Raw genomic sequence first — 12,588 nt, 5'->3', positions numbered from 1 at the left:
TTTCATTTATACTAAAATTGCTGAAGAATTCTCTCAGTACATACCTATACACCTGCTCTGAATAAGAGGTATTCAAATATACACAGTAATCAATATGCTAACTAAACAACACTCTGAGACTGAATTAGTGATCTGTAGAATTTATTCTGCTAACAATTGTTGATAGGCATGTCAGTTTGCAAGACAATGTAACTTCATTTGCATTTTAACTGACTTTTGAGATTGTTTAGATAATGCATTATCTTGCCAGAATTTTAATGGCACATATTCTATGCTTAATTATATATATATATTAATTTTTGAGATTATAGTATGATATGAATTAAATAATATCATTGATATTTTAATTAAAATAATTTCCACATAAGGAAATTATAGAGTTACTGAATGTAGTTACCCTGAAATCAGGCATCCATCTATTTATTCATTTATTAATTCATTCATTTATTCATACATTCAAAATATCTAATAAATATCCTCTATGAATCAGACATGACCCTGGAGTGAAAAAAGAAGAAAAGTACAATGCATGCATCCTCAAAACCTTAGAATAAAACTGTAAATAGAGGGTCACCTGGGTGGCTCAGTAGGTTAAGCATCTGCCTTTGGCTCAAGTCCTGATCTCAGGGTCCTGGGATTGAGCTGCATGTCGGACTCTCTACTGGGTAGGGAGCCTGCCTCTCCTTCTCTTGTTCCTGTTTCCCCAACTCCCACTCGTGCACACACACTCTCTCTCTCTCGCGCGCGCGCGCGCTGTCAAATAAATAAATAAAATCTTAAAAAAAAAAAACTAAATAGATAAGAGGATGAGAGAAGCTTGAGATGATACAAATTTGTAACAATATCATTTACATACTATCCTTAACATCTATAATACCATAGGCAGCATTTTTATCAATTACTTAACATAATTACTTTGCAAAACACATGATTTGCTCATCCTTTGAGAACCATTATTTGAAGTTCAAGGGGGGGGAAGGCATCATTCTTTAATACATAGTTAAAATGGTGCATGATTTAATAAGACCCATGTGCTTATGGAATTTACACTTTTCCTTCAGGAAAGAAACAAAAAGAGTGAATATAAAAGAAGGCAAAACAGTGTGATTATTATAAAAGACACTAATGTAAAATATATAAAATATCCCTTTAAATTATTTTTTTATGTGAGTATGGTTGACACACAATGTTACATTAGATTCAGGTGTACAAAATAGTGATTCAACTTCTCTATACCTTATGCTGCACTCTCCATGAGTGTAACTACCATCTGTCACTATGCAACATTATTATATTAATGAAAGAAATTGAAAATAACACAAATGGAAAAATAGTCCATGCTTATAGATTGGAAGAACAAATATTGTTAAAATGACTATATTACCCAAAGCAATCTATAGATTCAATGCAATCCCTATCAAAATACCACGGATTTGGTATTTTACATGCACAGAACTAGAACAAACAATCCTAAAATTTGTATGGAACCACCGAAGACCCCAAATAGCCAAAAGAATCTACCTGAAGGAGAACAAAGCTGGAGAGGTATCACAATTCCAGATTTCAAGATATGCTACAAAATTGTAGTAATCAAAACAGTATGGTTCTGGAATAAAAACAGACATATAGATCAATGGAATAGAATAGAATGCTCAGGAATAAACCCATGCTTATATGGTCAATTAATCTATGACAAAAGAGACAAGAATAAGCAATGGGGAAAAGACAGGTCTCTTCAATAAGCAGTGCTGGGAGAATTGGACAGCTACCTGCAAGAGAACTTCCTTACACTACTTTCTTACACCACCCATAAAGATAAATGGGTTTAACACCTAAATGTGAGGCTTAAAGCCATAAAATATCCTACAAGAGAACACAGACATATGTAAAGGGAATAATTCACCTTCCAGAAGTAACTGAACAAAGCAATTTCTCTTGGGGAGCAAAGTCTAGAGAACGACAGTGCTGGTTCTTAAAGTCTGTGATTTCTAGGAAAATCATCTTATTTTCATCATGGACAGATTTTATACAAATGTTGCACCCTCCATCTAGAGACTCATGGATACTTGACTGCCAAATGAAAATCACAGATAACAACATAACAAGTGTTCTAAAAGCTTAATACAAAAGTTATTTATAGGTTATTTTCCCACAGTTAAATTTTCAGTTTTATCATCTTCCTCATTGCCTGCTGTAATGAGGGAATCAGCATGTGCTATGAAAGAGATTGAAGTTAACCTGATTTTTACTTCCCTTTACTATATTGTTTTACTGTAGTATTTATTACATATAAAACATATGCCATATACTTATGTGTTAAGTAAACCATACTAATAACCTATAAATAGAATACCCCTAATCCCTAAACCAGCATTTTAATCAAAATAGAATCTATCTGATTACAAACCCTGAAGTACACTTTTTCCCACTGAAGTACACTCTTTTCACTTAAGTGTTACTTTTTAAAGTAAAATTTTGTCATATAAATTGTATCAAAAAACAAATATTGTTTGGTTTTGCTGCGAGCCATATAAAATGATATACTGTGTTTAATCTTCTGGGATATTCTTTTTATGATTTATCTGAACACTTCAAACATATATCTATATTGTTATATATAAGTAAAATTTATTTTATTTTAACAAATACATAAAATTCCATATGTAAACATTTATGATCTATTTATTTACTCTTCTCAAAATGGAAGATATTTGAGATGTTGTGGGGTTTTTTTGGGTTTTTTGTTTTTTTGTTTTAAGAACAGTGCTACATTGCAGTCTTTCATGCATTTCTCATTGTGCAGGATGAGTTTTTCAACATATTTAAAAACAGACTTACTCCTCATAGAGATATACAATGTTCAATTTTAAAGATAAAGGCAAATTATTTCCCAAATAATATATGCCAATATAGAAACCCATCACCCAGGTGCCTGGGTGGCTCAGTTGGTTAAGCATCTGCCATCGGCTCAGGTCATGATCCCAGGGGCCTATGATCATCCGCTGTCGGGTTCCCTGCTCTGCAAGAAGTTTGCTTTTTTCCTCGTTTTCTCTCTCTTTCTCTCTCAAATAAATAAATAAAATCTTAAAAAAAAAAAAAAAAACACCAGCCAATATTGTATTGCTACTAATCTGTTTTATCTCCCACTTGGATTTTGAGATCAAAGTGATTGGCCCTCAACCTCATCTACTTATCAATTAATTTCAGTGGATCTTATATGAAGGAAAAATATAGATGAAGTGAAAGAATAAAATATGAAAAGGTAAAACAGTGTAGAAATTAGTAATCAAATAAGTTAAAATCAAATAGCTATTAAATTTAATAATATTTAATCAAAGTAACCATTACTCAAAATGTATAGAAAATAATAAAAAATGTCTCTACATAATAATTTTTAAAGTAATAAAATAATAAGAATTAAGGTATTTTTAAAGACAGCAATAAACATTTTAATCTAAAATTCAACAAATTCAAACAAAAATACACAGTGCATCCTTAAAGAAAACATTACAATTTTAATAAAGGATAAAATTATTATCTAAATAAACATTCTATAATCTTGGATAGGAAGACAAAATTTTATAAAGCTGTCAATTCTCTCCAAATTAATTTATAAATAATTTCAATCCTCATAAAATTTTCCCTTGTATTTTTAAAGACTGTAAAATTCCTATAGAAAAGTGGTATCATCTACAGCTAAGCAAACCTTAAAAAAAAAAACGTTAAGGGGTTTCTTACATGCATTAAAATATACTACAAAACCACATTGATAAACTATGTGGTACTAGATTAAAAACAGAAAGAGGCCACTGGAATAGAGTAATGAATACAGCAACAGACTGCATAGAAGTCTTCCTATACTATGTTAAACAGAAGCAGTGGGGGCTTAATCATGCTTGGAGGTGGAATTTGATCAAAGGCTTTGATAGCATCTATTATGATCATATTTTTCATAATTCACTTAAATAGAGGATGATATTCAAACATTTTCTAATGTTAAGTCATGATTACAATTTTGAGATATACTCATCTTTATTATGGTGTATTTTTATATTTTGTGAATATTTTGTTAAGAAATTTGCATCTTTATTCATGAATTATCTTTTCTTGTGCTATCTTTGAATTTATTTTCAAGATTATACTAAGTTCCATGGATTCAACTGGGTAATATTTCCTCCACTTCTTTCTCTGGAAGAGTTTGCCCTCTAGATTCAGCACTGAAGCCTAGAAAAACAACAGATAAGGTCTGTCTGAGTCAAGAAACAGTAGTGGCTAGCAGCCTAACCTGCTTGGCTATTCATTCTCATCCACATGCTATGACAACAAAATAACTCATGTGGACGAGGCCAGTTCTATTTTTCTGTGTCTCACACCATCCATGACAAATTCCAAATGTGGCTTCCCCTATAAAGTGTACAATCACAATGACTGGCACGGATTTGTTCCAATCTGACTGATTTAAATGCACAGTTTCTCCTGATAACTAAATAGGATGTGCTTATGCTGTGTATGGGTATTGATGATGCAACTACTTGATGACACCGCCCAGGAGGCCTAAGCAAACCAATGTAAGGGTGATTCAAATGAATTCAATAAAACATCCTAAACTGAAGTGACTTGTATGCCTTTGGGTTATTTGTTTAGATGTGGAAATGACTGGGCTGTGAACTATATTTCTTTCGGGATGAGTTGCCCCTCTGCCCATACATTATTCCCTCTAATTATTGGCCATGTCAACAAAGATAAATAAGTCAATCTAAACTCTCTTGTTTGGGCCGCAATAGCTAATAGGCTAGTGATAATTTACTTCCTTGCCGTGTAAAGTAACAGCTCCTTGTTTCTCCTGGGATTTATTCAGAGTCCTCTGAGTTCAAGACCCTGAGGACATGGTTGATGTTAATACTGCAGCTTGTCCTCAACATGCTCCTTGAAGTCCTATTAGTTGTATCTTTAATTAAATGCTATATAAAGCAAGTTAAATCGATTTATTTTTAGCTCCTGTCGGTCAGATAAATCTGAGTAGCTGACAGAATGGCATGCTCATGTGAAAATTCACCAGAAGCCAAGCAAATGCCAAGGCCAGAGGACAAAGAAGAGGAAAACGATTGTTAATAATATAAAGCTAATTTTAACATATCATCATAATTTCTATGCCTTTATCGAATACTTTAGGTTCTGCTATAGTATTAAATGTTGCTTTCTTAATTAAAACAATGATGACACACAGAGAGACATAAAGAGAACCTAAATATTTCCATGTTTTGTTTGATGCTTTCCTTTTGTAAAATTTTGATGTACTTTACATTATCTATTGTTCTTACAGACAATTCAAAAGTTAGAAAAACATACAAGAAAAAGACAATCAGTAGGTAACTGCTGCTTAAGTTAGGATCTGAGAACATTTTTTCACAAATATGAAATATATATCTTTATGAAGATAAATACATTTTAATGAGAATTTGGTAAAAAATTGAAGTAGTATAAGATTTTTTAACAGATGATAAAAACATCTTTTTGTAACCATCATATCAATTTCTTTTTCAAATATGTCTAGAAACTTAAAGGACTAATTTCACCACAGGGACCCAATGTACATTTCTTTTTTTTTTTTTTTAAGATTTTTTTTATTTATTTATTTGAGAGAGAGAGAATGAGAGACAGCACGAGAGGGAAGAGGGCAGAGGGAGAAGCAGACCCCCTGCCGAGCAGGGAGCCCGATGCGGGACTCGATCCTGAGAGTCTGGGATCATGACCTGAGCCGAAGGCAGTTGCTTAACCAACTGAGCCACCCAGGCACCCCCCAATGTACATTTCAATACAACTAAATTACACACTGTATAAAAATTTTAGAATTTTTTTTTTTACTTTCTACAATACATCTTATAATTTAAAACTACGTTCTCATATTACATAATAAATAAAATAAATTTTATGAAATTTAAAGTGACACATTCTGGATACATATATAACATAAATATATAAACATATGTACACATACATACACATATATACATACATGTATATATACATATTTATATAAATTCATATTTTGCCTACTAATGTAAAAGCTTCCTGAATTGGATGCTTTATTTTTCAGTAAGAGGTTTAAATTTAAAATCTATCGTAATTTAATGATAGAAAGCTACTTTCTCTACTTTTCTATATAATTTGCTTATTAAATTACCATTTAAGTGTACTCTTTCTGTATATATTTTACCAGTCAGTATATATACAGACACACATTTGACCTTTTGTAACTTCACACATATACACACACTACACACATACTATACACACACATATGCACAATACCATACCACAAACATAGGTATAGGATGATTTCATTTGCCTGATGAATGCAACTATTTATATATTATGATTTATTATAATTCAACATGTACTAACAGAAGTCATTATCTGTCCTTTTTTTAAGTCTCATCTCATACCTGTTTCTATTTTTTTACATTCCAACAACCCTAGTCAGTATTTCCTGAAAGTTCAATATATTTTATATACCTGCATCTTTATCAAATATCTGGAATTCCTTCTACTATTTCAGTAACCATGAACATCATACTCGCCTTTCAGACTTAACTATGAGAATTTCTAGCAATAAATATAAGGAGAAATAACGTCTCTTTTCTGTGATCTTATAGGGGGCAATTATTGCTTTTAATGACAGTTGTTCACTATGTGAAATATTATCATTCTCCACTTTTCTAGACACAGCACTTCAAATTTGATTTTGAAGCCCACTCTTTTTCACTCTGGGTTGTGATTTGGGGTGGGCCTATTCCACTGCCAGCTATAAGAATGGCCTGACTCAGTCTGGTCAATCAGGACATCAGTCCAATCACTGTGACCAGTCAGGGATGAGTTTACAACCCAACTGGCAAATAGGCATTTATAATTCCAAGATTTTTGTTTTCCTCTGGAGAATCTGGAGAGGTGCTTGATTTCTTTCTGCTCAACTTGGAATATGAAGTTTAAGCCTAACAGCTAGCACCCTGTGGAGGCAGTAAATAAAGTAAAACCAGAGTGCAGAAAGGAGGTGGCATCCTTTGAATTCCTTCCATTTCCACCCACAGACATTGCAGACTAGTGGCCCAATATATAGCTAGCTCGGTTGAATCTTTACTCACCTGCATCTAACCATTTTAAAATATATACATAATATATTTTGTATATAATATATAAAATATTTTGTATATGTAATATACATTATAAATATATATATTCAGATGTTTAACCTTTGACTGGTATTATATCCAACCATGTATTATTTCCATATATATTTTAGCTTATCTAAAATGTATTGTAATGACACTTGCTTATTAGAATCTAATACTATGCTTTGATATAATGCATGTTTACCAATAATCTGTTGTATTGAATATGGCCAGATAATTGAAATTATACTCTAAATACTGACTTTTCAAATGTGTATCCATAGTAGAATTAAAAGCAGAATTGTTAGATGAATATATGTAATACACAGAGAAATCATTCATATGCCTGTTCAATAATTTTGTTATATTAATCAATTATATATGTAAATTGGTCTCTCAGCATCTTTTCTTTTCTTTGCATGTAAAATTACATTATTTAATGACAACAGGAAATATAGAAGTTTAGATTGAATGTAGTGATTATAACACTTTAAAGTTCACAATTAATGGTTTCTAAGACTTCAGCAAAGTTTTTAGTTAAACAAAAATATGTTAAATGTTCTTCATATATTCAACTGTATAAATAGAGAAGTTAGGACTTTGAGGAACTTGTAATCAGTGAAATAAATAAAATATATATACATGGAATTAAAAAAATAAAAGATAATGCATAATTATACCAAGTATTTAAAGAATATATGCATATAGGAGTTAGTTAAATTGGTACATTAGAGGCAGAGGTGGCATCATGGATGGATTTTAGAAAGGGTTTTGAATGCTTTGTCTTGAAGAATAAAATTTAACATATCAGAAAAAGTGCATAATATAAGGGGAGAGAAATTATAAAGACAAATGCCAATACAAGAAACTACAAATGGTTTAGTGAAGTATAAACTAAAAATAGGTAACTCAGTGGAGAAAATGAGATTAAAATGTGTAGATTACATGATATATATAGGAAATACTAAAGAATCCACAAAAATCTATTAGAAATAAATGGATTCAGCAAATTTGCAGAATACAAAATCAATACACAAAAATCTGTTTGTTTCTATATACTAATAACAAACTATCATAAAGAGATATCAGGAAAGCAAACTCATTTTACAAATGCATCAAAAGGAATAAAATACTTAGGAATACATTTAACCAAAAAGGTGAAAGACTCATATACTTAAAATTACAAAATATCGAGGGAAAAAACTGAAGAAGACACAAATAAAAGGAAAGATATCCCATGCTCATGGATTAGGAGAATTAATATTGTCAAATGTCCATACAACCAAAAACAATATACAGATTCAATCAACACAATCCCTGTCAAAATTCCTGACATTTTTTTTCACAGAAATAAAAGAAATAATTCTCAAATTTTGATGGAAGCACAAAACACCTTGGATAGCCAAAGAAATCTTGAGAAAGAACAAAGCTGAAGATACCATACTTTCTGATTTCAAACTATATTACAAAGCTATAGCAATCAAAATAATATGGTAGTGGCATAAAAAGAGATACATAGATCAATGAAATATAATAGAGAACACAGAAATAAACCCACACATATATGGTCAAATTAATTTATGACAAAGGGGGGGCACCTGGGTGGCTCAGTTGTTAAGCGTCTGCCTTCGGCTCAGGTCATGATCCCAGGGTCCTGGGATCAAGCCCCTCATCGGGCTCTCTGCTCAGCAGGAAGCTTGCTTCTCCCTCTCCCACTCCCCCTGCTTGTGTTCCCTCTCTCTCTCTCTCTCTCTGTCAAATAAATAAATAAAATCTTTAAAAAAAATTTATGACAAAGGGGCCAATGATATACAATTGGGCCACTATCTTACACCATACACAATATCAACTCAGAATGGATTACCTAAACATAAGGCTTTAAATCATAAACTTCTAGAAGAAAACATAATGGGTGGCTCCTTGCCATCCATCTTGGCAATGATTTTTTTGGGGGATTTTACATCAAAAGCAAAGGCGACAAAAGCAAAAATAAACATGTAGGACTACATCAAACTAAAAAGCTCTGTCCAGCAAAGGAAATAATGAAAAGATATCTTCAGAACGGGAAAAATATTTTAAATCATACTTCTGATAAGGGGCTAATATCCAAAATATATAAAGAACTCATACAAATAAGGAAAAAAGATAATCTGATTAAAAAAGGGCAGAGAGGGATGCCTGGGTGGCTCAGTCAGCTAAGTGTCTGCCTTCAGCTCAGGTCATGATCCCAGGGACCTGGGATTGAGCCCCGCATTGGGCTCTCTCCTCAGCAGGGAGCCTGCTTCTCCCTCTGTCTGCTCTGCCTGTTCTACCTGCTGCTTCCCCTGCCTGTGCTCTCTTTCTCTCACTCTCTCTCTGACAAATAAATAAATAAAATCTTAAAAAAAAAAAAAAATGGGCAGAGAACCTGAATAGACATTTTTCCAAAGAAGACATTCAAATGGCCAATAGAAGCCTGGAAAGATTCTCAGTATTACTGATCATCAGGGAAATGAAAATCCTAAGCATAATGAGATATCACCTCACATCTTAGAATGACTATTATCCAAAATGACAAGAAATAATGAGTGTTGGAGAAGATGTGGAGAAAAGGGAACATTTATGTACTGTTGATGGGAATGTAAATTGGTACAGCCATTATGGAAAGCAGTATGGAGGTTTCTTAAAAAAATAAAAATGGAACTACTATATGATCTAGCAATTCCACTTCTGAGTATTTATTAGAAGAAAACAAAATCAATATTTTGAAGATCTGTGCCCCCATGTTCATAACAGAATTATTTATAATAGCCAAGACATGGAAACATCAAGTGTCCATCAATGGATGAATGGATTAAAAAAGTGATATATATATATATAATTTATAATAATATAATTTGTAATAACATATATACATATATAATTTAGACACACACACAAAAAGGAAATCCTGCCATTTGAAACATCATGGACGGACCTTGAGGACATTATACTAAGTGAAATAAGTCAGAGAGAGAAAGAAAAATACTATATAATCTCACATATATGTGGAATATAATTTAAAAAATCCACAAAAAGCTGGATTCATAGGTACAGAGAATAGATTGCTGGTTGCCATAGGCAGTGGGGGTGAGGAATGAACAAAATAGGTGAAGGGGGTTAAAAGGCATGAAATTTCATTTATAAGATAATTAAGTCTTAGGGATGTACTGTACAGCATGGTGACTATAGTAAACAATACCGTATTGTATATTTGAAAGTTGCTAAGAGAGTAGATTTTTAAAACTCTCAGTACAAGAAAAAAATGTGTAATTATGTGTGCTGATGGATGTTAAATTTATTGTGGTAATCATTTTGCAATGTATACATTTTCAAATCATTATGTTCTACACCTAAAGCTAACATAATGTATCACAATAAAAAATGGGTTACAGAATAGAAAAAATGAGATTAAAATTTAGCTGCAACCAAAGAATCTTTACACCATAAAAAAAAATAGTTGTACTTTATTCTGCAGGAAAGGGAAATTTTATTTATTTATTTATTTTAAGATTTTATTTAATTATTTGACAGAGAGAGACACAGTGAGAGAAGGAGCACAAGCAGGGGGAGTGGAAGAGGGAGAAGCAGGCTTCCTGCTGAGCAGGGAGCCCAATGTGGGGCTCAATCCCAGGACTCTGGGATCATGAACTGAGCCGAAGGCAGATGCTTAATGATTGAGCCACCCAGGTGCCCCTGTAAAGGGAAATTTTAAATAGGAGGATGGTAAGTCTGTAACACATTACAAATACATTTCTCTGGGTACAATTTAGATGAAGGAATAGGAGAGATGACAACATGGAAAATTGGACAAAAATCAAGTAACAGTTTGCAAAATATATGTGAGAAATGCAGAATTTCTGAATTAAGGCAGGGATTATTGATATAGGAGAGGAAGGAGTTAGAATTCAAGTTTACTACATACTTCCAGTAAGATTTTTAGAAGCTAATTATATATTTAACTCTCAATTGCCCATTATATATGAGGTCTAACAATATTTTAGATATTTATGGTTTTTTTCTTATAGTTGTCCATATCCTTTTAGTTGTATGCCTTTCTATATTTCTCAGTATAAAGAATAATTATGAGAAGGAATGCTTGTAGCACAAGACTAGGCACATTTAATCTTACAAATAAATTTTTAAACTAAAATAGCTTATACATACTAAACAGAATTTATACCATGAGGAAAAATATCTTGCCAAGAAAGAGATCATCAAATGTGCTCTCAGAAAAAAATGGATTTTTTTTTTTTCCATTTATCTTGCAGCACATCACACTATTAATTTTGTGATCACCTATGTGGTCTCTTAACAGATACTTTTTTTCTCATTCTTTTTTTTTTTTTTTTTTTAAGATTTTATTTATTTATTTGACAGAGAGAGAGAGAGAGCACAAGCAGGGAGAACAGCAGGCAGAGGGAGAGGCAGGCTCCTTGTGGAGCAGGGAGCCCAACACTTGATCCCAGGACCCTGGGATCATGACCTGAGACGAAGGCAGCTGCTCAACAAACTGAGCCACCCAGGTTCCCCTTTTTTCTCATTCTTCCTTTTTTTTTGGCATAACAAATAATTATTGAATAAAAAATTATGGAAAGATCTTGATACTCAATCCTCTTCTCTTCTCTACTTACAGTCTTAGTAATCTCATTTAGTCTTATGGCTTTTATAAACCATCCCATACCACTTCTAAGTTATTATTATCTTTTAATTTCAGTATATATCTATCTAACCAGAGACAGAAGTTATCTAACTACCTACTCAACATTTCCACTTGGCTAATAAAAATTTAAGATGAAACTTCTGATGTTTGTTCCACCTACCTATTAGATCTACAATCTCTCATATACCACTTAATGGTCTCCTTAAACCTAAGAACTTGGACATATTTATGACTCTTCTTTCCTGTGTTTTATCTAATCCATCAAGAAATATTTCAGGTCCTACCTCCAAAATTTAACCATGTTTCACTATTTCCATAGCTATAACCATTGTTCAAGCATAGTCTTTTACCTGGATTAGACTATAACATATCTTAACTGGTCTCCTGCTTTCATATCCACACCACCATCACCACCCCCCTTAGAGTTTACTAACAACTCAGCATCCAGAGTAATCTGTCATTCATTCAAATAATATTTATTGTGTAGCAGCTATTTAAGAAGCTCAAGTCAGATTATGTAATCTACAAACTCAAAACTCTGCAATGACTTTTCTTTTCCTCATTATAAAAGATAAAGTTGTTATGATAGCCTATAATTAGGGTGACCTTATGTCCTAATTTGTCCTGGAGAGTCAAAGTTTACATCTGATGTCCTGTGCAGTTATTAATAAATTAGTTCTTCAGAAATGTCCTATTTTGACATCCTATCCCCTACTACTATTGTCCTGGCCTACTTTG

The sequence above is a fragment of the Mirounga leonina genome, unplaced genomic scaffold, assembly GCF_011800145.1.
Source record: "Mirounga leonina isolate KUSES-001 unplaced genomic scaffold, KU_Mleo_1.0 Mir_357, whole genome shotgun sequence".
Taxonomy (NCBI): Eukaryota; Metazoa; Chordata; class Mammalia; order Carnivora; family Phocidae; genus Mirounga; species Mirounga leonina.
Note: the sequence above shows the minus strand (reverse complement) of the source record.